At 35.3% G+C, this 15,041-nt stretch overlaps 1 long non-coding RNA gene across 3 annotated transcripts in view; it reads right to left on the reverse strand.

Moving 5' to 3' along the window:
* LOC143250300 (uncharacterized) overlaps nt 1-15,041 on the reverse strand; it is a 136,081-nt gene that overhangs the window by 21,831 nt on the left and 99,209 nt on the right. The window contains exon 1 of one of the 3 annotated variants that reach the window (XR_013028132.1): nt 11,013-11,221. The exons of the other annotated variants lie outside the window; for them this stretch is intronic. This is a non-coding gene — a long non-coding RNA (uncharacterized LOC143250300). Of the gene's footprint in view, nt 1-11,012; nt 11,222-15,041 lie in introns of those variants that run through there. 3 annotated transcript variants of the gene reach the window in all.

A 15,041-nucleotide genomic window follows, 5' to 3' on the forward strand; every position in this document is an offset into this window, starting at 1 on the left:
ATCTGTGATTACTTCAATTAACAATACTCCCCCTCGCGTACAGTGCTTGTGTGTATATATATATTTACATGTAAGCGTAGATTGTCGATCAAAACCAAAGGGGAAAAAAAATTCATATTAAACTTGACTAATGTTTCGAAACGATCTTTGTGATGAGATACACTTCACACTGCATAGGATAAAAATAATTTTTGATGGAAAGCACTTGAAGTGTAATAATTTGTAGCGATAAAGCCATATGGATTTCCTAATTATGGAATGGAACAACACAAGTGCACAGTAAATTAAGACACCCAAACTCAAAGCGTAACTTTGTTTAGCACAAGTCTTTCAGACCACATGTCTTGGAGCCTAAAAAACAAACAGCTTACCGACAAACTCGGAAGCCGTATGGTCTACTTAAGAGAACCGGTGAAGTGGAGAAACACATAAGCTGATTATTAAGCACATTTTGAGAAGCCCCGGCATGGCCGGGTGGTTAAGACATTCGACCTCTTAATCTGAGGGTGCGGGGTCGAATCCCCGTCGCACCATACATGCTTGTCCTTTCAATCGTAGAAGCGTTATAATGTTACGGTCTATCCCACTATTCGTTGGTAAAAGAGTAGCCCAAGAGTTGGTGGTGGATGATGAAGACTAGCTGCCTTCCCTTTTTCATTGCTAAATTAGGGACGGCTAGTGCAGATAGCCCTCATGTAGCTTTGCGCGAAATTAAGAAAGAAACAAATATCTTCAGACTATTATTATTTATATAACACTAAACTAAAGAAAAAGAACTGCTTCAGTTTGTTTCAAAGGACCTAGTTTTCTTACATCAGTTCTCCTTATGATTGTACTGTCTGTAATATTAAACTAAAGAAGACAGTACTTAAGGTGGTTGTTAAATGGTTATCGTACAACAGTGCTCCTTGTGATTGTACTGTCTGTGATATTAAACTAAAGAAGACAGTACTTAAGGTAGTTGTTAAAGGGTTATCGCACAACAGTTCTCCTTGTGATTGTACTGTCTGTGATATTAAACTAAAGAAGACAGTAATTAAGGTGGTTGTTAAAGGGTTATCGCACATCAGTTCTCCTTGTGATTGTACTGTCTGTGATATTAAACTAAAGAAGACAGTACTTAAGGTAGTTGTTAAATGGTTATCGTACAACAGTGTTCTCCTTGTGATTGTACTGTCTGTGATATTAAACTAAAGAAGACAGTACTTAAGGTAGTTGTTAAAGGGTTATCGCACATCAGTTCTCCTTGTGATTGTACTGTCTGTGATATTAAACTAAAGAAGACAGTACTTAAGGTAGTTGTTAAATGGTTATCGTACAACAGTGCTCCTTGTGATTGTACTGTCTGTAATATTAAACTAAATAAGACAGTACTTAAGGTGGTTGTTAAATGGTTATCGCACATCAGTTCTCCTTGTGATTGTACTGTCTGTAATATTAAACTAAAGAAGACAGTACTTAAGGTGGTTGTTAAATGGTTATCGTACAACAGTGCTCCTTGTGTTTGTACTGTCTGTAATATTAAACTAAAGAAGACAGTACTTAAGGTGGTTGTTAAATGGTTATCGCACATCAGTTCTCCTTGTGATTGTACTGTCTGTAATATTAAACTAAAGAAGACAGTACTTAAGGTAGTTGTTAAAGGGTTATCGTACAACAATTATCCTTGTAAAAAAATATAAAAAGTTTAAAATTTCCTGGTTTTATAATACAAATCATAATCGTTTTACTGATATAATCACAAACCCTATCCAAGAAGGCTGAATGAAGTGTTCAAATGAAGTAGTAGCCACCTGACGGTGTAACTAGTAACTATCAAGTCTAAAAAAAAAAGTAAAACGTAATTGTAGATTTTGAAAGTCATTTGTGAGTTTTTACACCTTGTTACGTCTCCACAAATATTGTGAGATTACTATAAGTTGCGAAGACTTTTGTTAAAGTTTTTTATTTTAACATCAAGTATGAAACAATTCAACTGATCATTTGTAATCTGATTGGCTGACTAAAACTGTCTTCAAATTTGAATATTTCTTTTATTATATCAGTTACGAAGAACAATAATCATGTCCTTAGTTTAGAACAAATCTCCCCCCCCCCCAATGTATGAGTTTTGAACAATAATGTTTCAGTTCTCAGATAAAAGTATAACCCCCTCTTATCAGACATGAACAACAATATTTATATAATCATGGTTGGATTTCAGAACAAACTTAAGTCTGTTAATGTAATAATCAACTTCATCCTCCAAAAGTAAATTACACTGTTGAAGTACATCTAGTGTATTACTCTGATGAAGAATACCTAGTGTATTAAACTGATGAAGTACATCTAGTGTATTACACTAATGAAGAACACCTAGTGTATTACACTGTTAAAATACACCTAGTGTATTACACTGATGAAGTACACCTAGTGTATTACACTGTTAAAATACACCTAGTGTATTACACTGTTAAAATACACCTAGTGTATTACACTAATGAAGAAAACCTAGTGTATTACACTGTTAAAATACACCTAGTGTATTACACTGATGAAGTACACCTAGTCTTATAGCCAGAAATAGGCTACAACCCCTTGGTAACTTTGTTTCGCCGTACACTTGGAAAGCGAGAAGCCTTTCGTTTCGATTGAATTTATGTCCGGCTTGAAGCTGTATTTGTTAACCGGCTGTCGACTTGATAAGTGCTCCCACCCTCTGTGGATCACAGCAACACTAGAACTAGTTACATTAAGGTTTAACTTGTCAAGAACCAGCGCCCTCTCTGAAATAGATTACTGAATAACCAACCTCGCTGTTTCACTCCTTTAATTGCATTATGTAAAATATAACCCAGAAACGTTGCCCGAAAAGTTTGATTCAGAGATTTATATAGATGTACGCGAAGAAGCTTCCAGACGTTACTGTTTAAATAACCCCATACTTCTCTGAATTTATTTTAATAGTTATTAGCATAAAGTAAATTACTTTCGAGACTTTGCATTTCCAGTTCTTTATCTCATTCATTATTCGAATCACTTTTTGATTTTAAAAGTTTGTTGTTATACGTTTGAAACTTTTTAAATGATTTGGCTTATATACTTTTTCCATCATAGTTACTGTTAGGGAATATATGTATGTGTATATATATATATAAACCAGATCGTTGAGTTTGTTTGTTTGGTTTGAATTTCGCACGAAGCTAGCCGTCTCTAATTTAGCAATTTAAGACTAGAGGGAAGGCAACTAGTCATCACCACCCACCTCCAACTCTTGGGTTACTCTTTTACCAACAAATAGTGGGACTAACCGTCACATTATAACACTTCTAAGGGCGAGAATGTTTGTTCTGACGGTGATGCGAACCCGAGACCCTCGGATTACGAGTCGAGTGCCTTAATCACCTAGCTATGCCGAGCCATTATTTTAAGTGTGTGGTGGATTTACCCTCTTAACAACATTAATTTGATGTCATAAATTCTGATCTCTCTGTTACTGGTTCGCCTTAATGCAAGTTAATTAATGCTAGAATATCTGTTCAAGTTTTCCCGAGCTCGTGAAGAAGTGGGCCTGAGAGACCCTTTAATAACTTCAACAGCCTGATATGCTACGATCATCAATTGTCACGTCAGTAATTGATCAAGACGAAATGAGGTCACAATCGGATTATGAGAAATTAATATCCAGATATTTCCGGTTTGAGGTTGGAAGGTAACTTCTCTTTAACATTAGGAAACGTATGCTGCTTTACAATCGATTTTTCTCATTTCATTTTTATTAAAATTTGTCTGAAGATTTCTTTATTTGTTGTTAAGCACAAAGCTATCTGTAGTGTGCCTATCACGGGTATCGAAACCTAGTCTTATAAGCCTTCAGACTTACCTCTGAGCCACTTGGGAGTTTGTCTTAAAAATAGAAAGATTAGGCGAGAATAGAATATGCGACCATGTTTACCGAAATCCTCATCTATTCTATTCAGAAATTCCACGCTATTCTGTTTACCGAAATTCTCAGTTTCCACGCTATTCTGTTTACCGAAATCCTCAGTTTCCACGCTATTCTTTTACCGAAATCCTCAGTTCCCACGCTATTCAATAAAATATTCTCAGTTCCCACGTTATCCAACAAAACTCTCGGTTTACAAGTTTCTGACCAAACCCACACTGTCAGTTCCCGCGCTATTCTACAAAACAAACCTTTCAGTTTCGACAATATTCATCTAGCCCAGATGTAAGGTTATATTTTAGGACGGTGAGACAACAGAAAAGTTACGGTATTATAATTTTAAAATCCGGGGTTCGATTCCTACATTAGATAAATAACATAAAACGGATTTTTTGCTACAAAAGATAAACAGTTCTCACGCTATTCAACAAATCAAAATATAGTTCCAAAGCACTGGAATTAATTTTATAAGCTTTTGAACCAAGGTGGTGAGTTTGAAAGGACAAATGATAAAATATGTCAAAACGTCTTTGATTCTAGGATTGGTACATCCAAGAAGTAGGTTTGGTTCTTAAGTATCGGTATAACATAACAGAAACCGTCGAACTAAAGATAAGGTTAAATACGTTAAATATTTAAATGTAATATGTATTAGATCACATCTTCTAACGGTACAGTAAAAACATTACTGGCACAACAAAGCAGCTGCCATGTCTGTTATTGACCATGAACAGCTAACGAGGGTTACGATATGGAACCAAATGACCCATAACCACTCAAGTCCAACACATTAGTTGTGTTTTTGTTTTTGACATATTTACATTTAGTTGAAGATCGAGCGACTTTGACAGACGGCGTCCTATAAATTCTCAAATATCTTCCGTATTCCTGAACCAAATACTCTGTTTTTAGCTTTTATATCTATTTGTTTTTATGATCTCGAAAAATATGGAATTATGAGCTACACGACCACAAAAATAACGAATGATAACGTTTGTTGCACGTCACGGGAAAACACCCATCTTCAGTGAATTCCCATGAAGTTGTTGTTGGTGATAATGGTGGGTTTTCAGAGCAAAGTTACACAAGGGGTTATCTTTAATCTGTCAACCTCGAGGACTCGAACCCCGGATTTTAGCGTTGCTAGTCTAACGATTTACTGTTAACTTGCCTGGGGACTTTTTTTTACTGTAATTACAAATAGTAATCTAAATTTTCAATAGAAATTTATTCAAAAACCATATGTATTTGTAACAGGATGGTTGAGACCCAAAGCGATGAGTGTGTAAAAAAATAAACAACCAGTAAATTAGATATAGACCCTCAGAAGAAAATAAGACAAGGAACCTACGTAAGTCATAAGAAGGATTTAACGGAAACTTAACTCAGAATAAGTTCAAGTGTTATTTCAGTTAGAAAGACTTGTTTATTGAGCAGGGTTTGTAATCAGAAATGCGTACTGCCTGTAGCAAAAACTCAGACGTCTGCTGATGTAATTTTTTTCCCAGAAGTTTCACTCTGATTGGATGGTAGATGTACAGAAAGACGATAAAAGCTAAGTAGACCTGTTGGAAATCCCCGTGAATAAGTGTGATTAAATAGTGTTTGTTTTTCTGATGTCAGTGGGCTTGCGACTACCACATGTATAACTAAATGATCCATGAACGAAGTGGGATTGGTATGCAGTCCTTCGAGTCAAAAAAAAAAATCGTATGACCGTTTAAATGGTGTAACAAATGCCTTACAAAGATTCTTATAATAAACCACAGTTGAAGCAATGTGCTGTGACATGTAGCTTGAAACTGGTTTATAAAGACAAACATACAAATAACGACTAAGTTTCCGCTAAGCTGCACGAGAGCTACCTCTTCATAGAGAAAACAGTCATTCAACACCACCTTCCGCCAACTCTTGGGTCATAAAGCTTGGAGACGGCTTCAAAGGGTGGCGAAATAAGTTATCACAAATGTACAACGCTTTCACAAGTTTATGTTAACATTAGGTGCTCATAACATTAAAGGTGGCCATTAGCACATTGTACTTGAGCTGGTTTGATGCGTTTCTGAAATAAAAGACATCTTTGAAAGAGAAATCTCCAGATGGTATACAAATGGTATGCATCTAATGATGAAACGTTATAGTTTTGTTCGCTGCCTATTCAAACACCCTTGAAAACCTTGTTTTCTGAAACGTGGGACAATCGTCATTACATTTGAACTATTGATTACTCAGGTCAAACATAGGATTTGACCTCTGTATTCAAACTACGTTTAAGATTTTGACCTATACGTTAAAACTAAGCATCAGGATTTAACCTTTACATTTGTAGCATAAAAACGAACCCAAAACGTATGGTGCTTTTTTGTTTTCATTTTAGCAGCAACAGGACGTGAACTCCAAACTTCTAGCATCCTGATCACTGCAAACAGATACACACATTGATTTCCATCCTCAAATTTTGTATGTATACCGATTGTAACTTACAATAGGATTATTATAGACAAGGACATGGAACGGCTGTAAGTCTCTTCTGCGTTTCGTAAGATCAGAGAAAAAAATAACTCACAAATGACCTGTAGAAGAATGAATATGACGCTTAACTTTACGTTAAACTTAATTCAGAAATTTTGGTACTTATATTAAGCCTAATTTTATATGTTTAGAAATGCTGGTATTCCACTGATTTTATGTATTAAATAAACAAACTACTGCTACGTCTTTTACGTGTTTACTTCTGTGTTGTGTGAAAATGTCAGATGAGATTGTGATGGGTGTGTATGTGTAATGGAGGGGGGCTCTTTCTTAATTAACGTCTATATTGCTATGAGGTTTGTTTTCTGGTTGGTTTAGAGCAAGGCTATATTATGCTGTCTGCTTTGTTCACCTTGGGGAATAAATTCCCAACTTTAAGCGTTGTAAGTTCGTAAATTTTTCACTATCCCACCAGGGGACAAGTAATAGTCCTTCGTCAGTATGGAATTATCTTTCGTAACCGAAACATGACCCTGATGTGGATGATATTACGATCAATTCATAACTGACGGATTTTTTTTTTCAGTAAATTAATCTTGTCTTCCAACAGGGAAATCCTGAAATACCAGACATGTCGAAAATAAAACACGTGGTTATCTGTTTTGAATGTAAAGCTTTCCCGTAAGGAATCTTATTTTAGAACAGATGTGATGTTTTGACCAGTGGTAGGAAACACGACTTTTATCGTTATAAATAATGAGTCTTGCCGCCAGGAAGAATTGATTTGATTATTTGGAACTAAGCACAACGCTACACAAAGAGTTATATGTGCCCTGCCCGCCATGGGTATCGAAACCCGGTTTCTAGTGGTGTTAGTCCACAGGCATACCGCTATGCCACTAGGGAGTAGTTATACTTGTAAACACGACTCTCGACAAAATGTAAAATAGTTTCTTGTTAATCTGTTTAGGAACTTTCTAGAAACAGTTTATGGAAACCTAATATCTTAAACATAAACCCATAAAGATTTAATAACCAATGTAGTTTCGAATAATTTGTTATTTGAAAAATAAAAATAAAAAGAAGGCTCAAACATAAGACACATTTTGTGGTCGTGTTTATTGCAGTAAATATTGCTCTGTCTACTTTCAGGAAATTTTAAAATATTATTTTCTAAAACGCTGTGCCACTGGGGGCGCTAGGAAGGAGCGAAAAGAGGACACTGTGTATATAGCTCTTCACCAATATAATATTATTCAAGTTTCTTTTGGACTTGTTAGCGAGACTTTTTAAGAAAGAAAACAGCTTCTGATTATATTTTGAAAGAAAATGAATTGCTTTTGACAGACGGTCGGTTTTGAACGATCTAACTCGTCTCACTGAAAATGTAAATAAACAAGACAAAACTCAACAACCGCCTTGGTGAAGCATGTCTTGACTCTGGATAAATGAGAGTCGTTGATGATGAATTTAAATAAATTATCAAAACGCTTGTTCAAAATACATTTTAACATATCTGTTGTAAATTTTCCCGTGATTCGTGACAGAGTTAATGTAAACGTGACGAAAAATGTTTTTTTACTTTCTACGGTTTACTTATTTGTATGCAAATATTGAATCGTAAAACAAGTTCCAACCATTTCACTAAGTAGTCAGTGCTGCGTTTTTAATCAATAAACAATTAGTTTGGAGTTGTGGGCAACCTTTAGAAGCTAATCACACTTTTCACAGTTGTACTCTTGGTTTGTCAGTCCTCGAATTTCATTGTTTTGAGCGGGCAATGAAAAGAGAGCAAAACTACGATACATACACACTTTTGACCTTCATTATTCTTTAAGTAAAAACAACATGTGTCTGTTTTTAAACACAAGTATTCCTTAAACAAGATAAAACAAAGTGAAAATGAAGATTGACGTTCATAACCGTCTGGTATTAACACTGCTGGTTCAATGTAGAGAAACACACGTGGTTCTTTCTTAGAGTTTGTGAATGGAAGATACAATAAATAAATAACGCCATAATGCAGGCCTGGGATGGCCAGGTGGGTTAAGGCGTTTGACTCGTAATCCGAGGGTCGCGGGTTCGAATCCCCATCGCACTGAACATGCTCGCCCTTTCAGCCGTGGGGGCATTATAATGTGACGGTCAATCCCACTATTCGGTGGTAAAAGAGTAGCCCAAGAGTTGGTGGTGGGTGGTGAAGACCAGCTGCCCTCCCTATAGTCTTGCACTGCAAAATTAGGAACGGATAGCGCAGATAGCCCTCGAGTAGCTTTGCGCGAAATTCTAAAACAAACAAACGCCATCATGTAAGAAATAGGGTTAATAATGAGGAAATATTGAAACGTGAATTTCAAGTATAAATAGATGGAAACACCTAAAGGAGGGATTCACCTACCAGATCAACTTACCAAGCTGGAAGTATTCTTTTCTTCCTTGTCAACACTTATTTATGTCATGTTTATGATATTTACATGTTTTTGAGATATGTTTTACAACATTTTATGGCATTCAGTGCGACATGTATTTGTGTTGTGTCATTATTATGTGTTTTTTATGATACATTCCAATGAAATGTCTTTATTACACATTCCAATGTCTTTATGATATTACCTTTAGAGATGTCTTTATGATATTACCTTTAGAAATGTCTTTATGATATTACCTTTAGAGATGTCTTTATGATATTACCTTTAGAAATGTCTTTATGATATTACCTTTAGAGATGTCTTTATAATATTACCTTTAGAAATGTCTTTATGCTTCGTGTTTATAGTATATATTTATAGTATAAAAATTGTATAAAACGGGTTAGACCATTAGGTTGTGCATTTTTTGTATTTAGATTACCATTTTTTAAAGCAAGGGGGCATTGTTATCATGAAAAACTGACTGAAAGTGTCAATTTTTGTTTAGGATTGTTATTGGTTCCTTTGGGAATTATGTTACTCAATTATAGCGGGAAAATAAATGTTTGACTTGAAAAATGAAAACAAACTTTTATAGGACATTCAGTTCGTTTGTTTAGATCCTGTTTATGAAACTGATATATTTGAGAGATAAATTAAAACATGGAAATAACAAATAAAGTCTTGAGGTTTGGAATAATTTAAAATCTCCATCTATTGAGTGTGGCGTACCTCACACGTGGCATCCATTACCTTATTGAGTTGACTGTTTGGAATTAGGTACAAACCTAGCTACACAAAGGGCTATTTGTGCCCTGCCCACCACGGGTATCGAAACCCCATTTTTAGCGGGTGAGTCCGCAAGGATACCGCGTTAGTTTTCGACGTTTAACGACTGTAAAAAACTATTCTCTTACTCTACTGTATCACAGGAATGTAAAAACTATTCTCTTACTCTACTGTATCACAGGAATGTAAAAACTATTCTCTTACTCTACTGTATCACAGGAATGTAAAAACTATTCTCTTACTCTACTGTATCACAGGAATGTAAAAACTATTCTCTTACTCTACTGTATCACAGGAATGTAAAAACTATTCTCTTACCCTACTGTATCACAGGAATGTAAAAACTATTCTCTTACTCTACTGTATCACAGGAATCATTATTACTCAATACAAAGCTGAGAAACAACGACACAAAACTTTCTTATGTTTGGCATTTATAAAACTGACTTTGAAATCAACTATTTTACTAGTACGTCTCTTATGCTTACCACTGAAAAACAGACTTGTGATGCTGAGACGAAGCATAACCTCAGGTTATTTGTGATACGTTAAGAAGTCTCAATTCTGTTACACCACGTACATTAACACACACTTTCGTTTGGTCAGAACTAAACCTAACTGATCAAACTATCACGTACAAATGTGTATGTTTTATGTTTTGTTGCATATATATGTGTATAGAATACTAGGTAGTAATAATACGGCATTAATGTTAACGTCACTCGAATAATACACATTTATTACCCGTTACTTTTAACGCCTGAGTTATCTGAGATTCATTCTTTTGGAAAACTGATGAATTAGCACGAGCGTTGCACGAATAGCGTCCGTTGTTCGCATCAGAACAAGCCATAAGTACTTCAACTTGTTAATGAGATAAAGACTTTCCTATTAGTCAGCAGAATATGACATATTTCAGTGAGAAAGGGTAGGCTCAGCAATCCCTTTAACTTAGGGCCAGTTTAACTTTGTACCCAATAAATTACACATCAAATCATTTGAAAAATATTTGTTAGCTCGTAAAGAAGTTTAACACTTCTTTCCACACAAATCACGTGACTAAAACTCCACATATTTCCACATAACCGTTCTTATGTTTCAGGTGATACACTAAAGGATTGGTTGTTTTGAATCTTTAGTAAAGCTACACGAGGGCTATCTGCGCGAGCCGTCCCTAATTTAACAGTGTAAGATTAGAGGGAAGGAAGCTAGTCATCACCACCCACCGCTAACTCTTGGGCTAGTCTTTTACCAACGAATAGTGGAATTGACTGTTACATTATAACTCCCGACGGCTGAAAGGGCGACCATGTTTGGTGTAACGGGGGTTCGAACCCGTGACTATCGGATTATGAGTCGAGCGCTTTAACTACCAGGACGTTACATTACAGGGAAGGATATTATACCACTGCACTCACCTTCGACTTCTGGGTGATTCAACCGATGCTCTAAAGATGACTGTTTGACAACAGCACCTAATGACAATTCTTGGCATATAAATTTAATACTTTATCTTGAATATATATAAAACAATCCTTTAATTAGTTCAAAACAACATGAATAACACAGCATTTCAATGCTGTTTTTCACATTAACAAAGACCAAAAAACGTCGTAACACCCGTAAGGTTGAGGCCCCAGTAAAGATATTTACATGAACAACCTATACAAACATGAAAGACCCAGTGAGGTTAAGGTCCAAGTAAAGAGACGTATGTAAAGACCCTGTACATATACAACAACATCATAAAAGTTGGTGTCTCACTAAACACGCATATACAACATATACGTATATAACAACAGCAGTAAGGTTAGCGTTTCGGTAGAGACTTGTATATCAACAAACTGTACATACATAACAAACAATTAAATTTGTTTGACAGTAAATACATGTGAATAAACAACCTGTACCTACTTTTTCTGTATTGCACTTACATTTCCATTTGTACACATGTATCCAGTCAGTTGTCCATATGACAGTGGTTCTTGTGATGTAATAATTCTGTATTTTTCATTTGTATACATGTATCCAGTTAGTTATCCATATGACAGTGGTTCTTCTGGTGTAATTATTCCGTATTTTCCATTTGTATACATGTATCCAGTTAGTTCTTCATGTAAATTTCAATGTTGTTGTTTTTCTAGCTGCCGATAATTATTAACTGAAAAAGAGAAGAAAAACTATTACATATAGAAAATCGCCAAAAAGAAGAGTTTTATGAAACGTAAATCATGTGTGTGTGTGTGTCGTACATCTTAGAATGTGTACCAATATCATGAACTGGTCTTTTAAATTTTAAAATAATGAACCCTAAACTGTGTTTTCTGCTTTCGTTTATCAGTAATTCGTAGGAAAACGGTTTAACTTTTACTCTACTGGCTCACGAACCATCAGGAAAAGTATAGTTTGATTATAATAAGTCAGAACTAAAGGAAGGTCTTTTTTGTTTTTCACTTATAATTTAAATTCATTTTTACTTCAGTCTTAATGTTTCGAATTGTCTTAGTACTTGAATATTTTAGTGAGAGTGGATCGTATAATGTATTTAAAAGATTACCATAACTGCTTCTCCAATTGGTTTACGTGGACTAAAGGATTAAGTAGATTTAGGCTTAGTTTATGGTGGATGTAGGCGATGTTTATTATCTCCTAGCGGAATGTAATTGTACCATAAAGAATATCCTTTCATTCGTTTTTGGTATTACTTCTGTGCGTCAGGCTATGTAAGGAACAAGTTGAGCAACGTCAGATACGCGGGTATTAATTCTGTTAGGCTTAAGGTATAATTAGATTGATTTTCTATGGCTGTGTTATCTGTTTTCCAAGGATTTTGTATATTTTTAAACGATTTTCGATGTTTTTATTTTGTTGAAATAATTTTAGTGCTCATGTCTCTTGTAATGTTTCTAAATTTGGGTTTCTTTAAATATGAACCTTTTATTTTTTCAAATGCAAATTAAAAAAACATTACCTTTCCAATAATACTCATTGAATAACCATACGAGAGACAGACGAATATATAGGGCTTTCACGTAACAATACACAGAAAATAGTAACAAGCTAGAAAGGCGAGTTTAAAATGTTTTTACTCTGAAATACGCCATAAGTAACCTTACCAGATATAGACGAACATGGTGTTTTTACTCTGTTATAAACAATAAATAACCACTCCATAAAAAATAGGACGTTTTATGTCCGTTCAAAGATGTACAATTCAGTAAAACAATACATAGAGTATATGTATTGGTCTATAAAACGGATACAATGTCTGATCTTGGAGAAATAAATAATCAGAGTATGAATTTATGTGAAATTCTAACCCGGATATTACAGAGTGCACCATGCGCCATCTATTACGTTATTCGGCGTATCCTCCTCACATATAACCAAGGCTGTTATATATTATCTTATTTTTCGTCCTGTTTTTGTATGACGAAGAAAAATTCTCGAGATAATTTCTTTCTTATTAAGTTTGTACAAGTTCTTGTAATAAGTTCTTATTATGTACAAGTTCACTTATAGCTTCATGAGTAAACAAACTTATTTGCGTTTTACGGATCTTACATGTTCATCATTTATTTTTGTATGAGATTTTGAAAATGTTGGTATAATATTTTTACAATAGGTGGCGACAAGATATCTTATATTAATTTGTTTGTTTTTGAAATTTGCGCTAAGCTACAGGAGGGTTAACTGTGCTAATTTTGTAGTGTAAGACGAGATGAAATGCAGCGAGTTATCACCACCAATTCTTGGGCTACTCCTTTACTAACGTATAGTGGGATTGACCGTCACATTATAACACTCCCACTATTGAAAGGGCAGGCATATTTGGTGCGCGGGGGGATTCGAACCCGTGACTCTCAGATAACGAATCGAGTGCCTTAACCACTTTGCCATTCAGGGCCTTGAATAATTAATAAGTTCACGTGTTTATTGTTGTTACATTTTTTTGGAACGTAACTCTTTTGCCTTTTTGAACTTACACGAAACATTACAATACCTGGCTCAAAAATATTACACAAACACACACAAATACGCTAGAAAGACGTACGAATAATTTGTTTTTAAAACAAAATAAAGAATCAGTTTAATATATAATTGCTAACTTTTGCTCATCTGTTCCCATTATGAGAAAGAAGTTTGACAAACAACAGAGTAAAAGTTTCCTCCGAATGGCTTAGAACCAAGACAAAGTAAAAAAAATAGCAAAATGTGAAACAGCTCTCCTCTTTGTCTGTTTTTGCACGTCATAAGCTCTATTCATTTTCAAAACCACCTGACTCTTAGAGCTTTATCTCAATATAAACTCTCTTCGACTCTTAACGGCAATTACTAAGAACGTTGATATAAAAAATTCAATAGAAAATTTACTGGAGAAAGAGATAGAAAAAACTGTGGGTGTCATCGTTAAATCAATAATATGTGCGTAAGTAGAATAATGTAACTTCTCTACTAACTGTATTAGTCCCTTATATGTGCCACTCCCACTTGAACAAAAAAAGGTTTCATATCAAAAGCACAACGTAGGTCTACTGAGATAAGATTGTATCGCTTATTTATATACATGCGTGACATTTCGCACTAAAAATGTTATTTCTTTGTAACAGATAACACGATAAAGGAAATCAAGATTCTATGTCAGCTGACGCCTGTTAGTTTTCGCAGGATTATAACCTTTAAAATTACCTCAGTTTGAAACCCAAGAATTAAATTATTTCTATCTTAATTCCTGCCCTGGTTTCGAGAGTATTTCACTGTTATTGCTATAACGGTTTGGAAGCGTTTCTTTATGAAAAATACGTAACAAAATGCTGTTTAAACTGCCGCATAAGGCCCGGCATGGCCAAGTGACGCTCGACTCGTAATCCGAGGGCCGTGGGTTCGAATTCCCGTCACACCAAAAATGCTCGCCCTTTTAGCCGTGTGGGCGTTATAATGTTACAGTTGGCAAAAGGTGTAGCACAAGAGCTGGCAGGTGGTGGGTTTACTAGCTGTCTTCCCTCTAGTCTTACACTGCTAAATTAGAGACGGCTAGCGCAGATAGCCCTCGTGTAGCTTTGCGCGAAATCCAAAAACAAGCAAAGAAGCTATCGAATAAATAACAGCAATTTATTAGATATTTCAGTAAAACAAGGGCTATATGATTGTAGCCCTCTGAAAGACTACAGGATGGACAGCCAGAAAGTAGCACGCACCGCCACCTATGGGGTTCGTTTTGTCTGACCAAATGTTGTGATATTTCCATTATAGTTATAACACAGCTACTACAAAGAGCAGAGCGCGTTTTTGTTTTTTTTTGCGGTAGTAAGACGTGAACCATGAATCTTCGGAATCACACGTCCGAACACAGTAGTCACTAAGGCCACGGGAAAGCTTCTGAAAAAAAGAAAATAAGTCGTACACCCTCAGACAACGAAAGAAGAGAAATTAATTACGTTCATAAT

Source organism: Tachypleus tridentatus, chromosome 5 (assembly GCF_004210375.1).
Source record: "Tachypleus tridentatus isolate NWPU-2018 chromosome 5, ASM421037v1, whole genome shotgun sequence".
Lineage (NCBI taxonomy): Eukaryota > Metazoa > Arthropoda > Merostomata > Xiphosura > Limulidae > Tachypleus > Tachypleus tridentatus.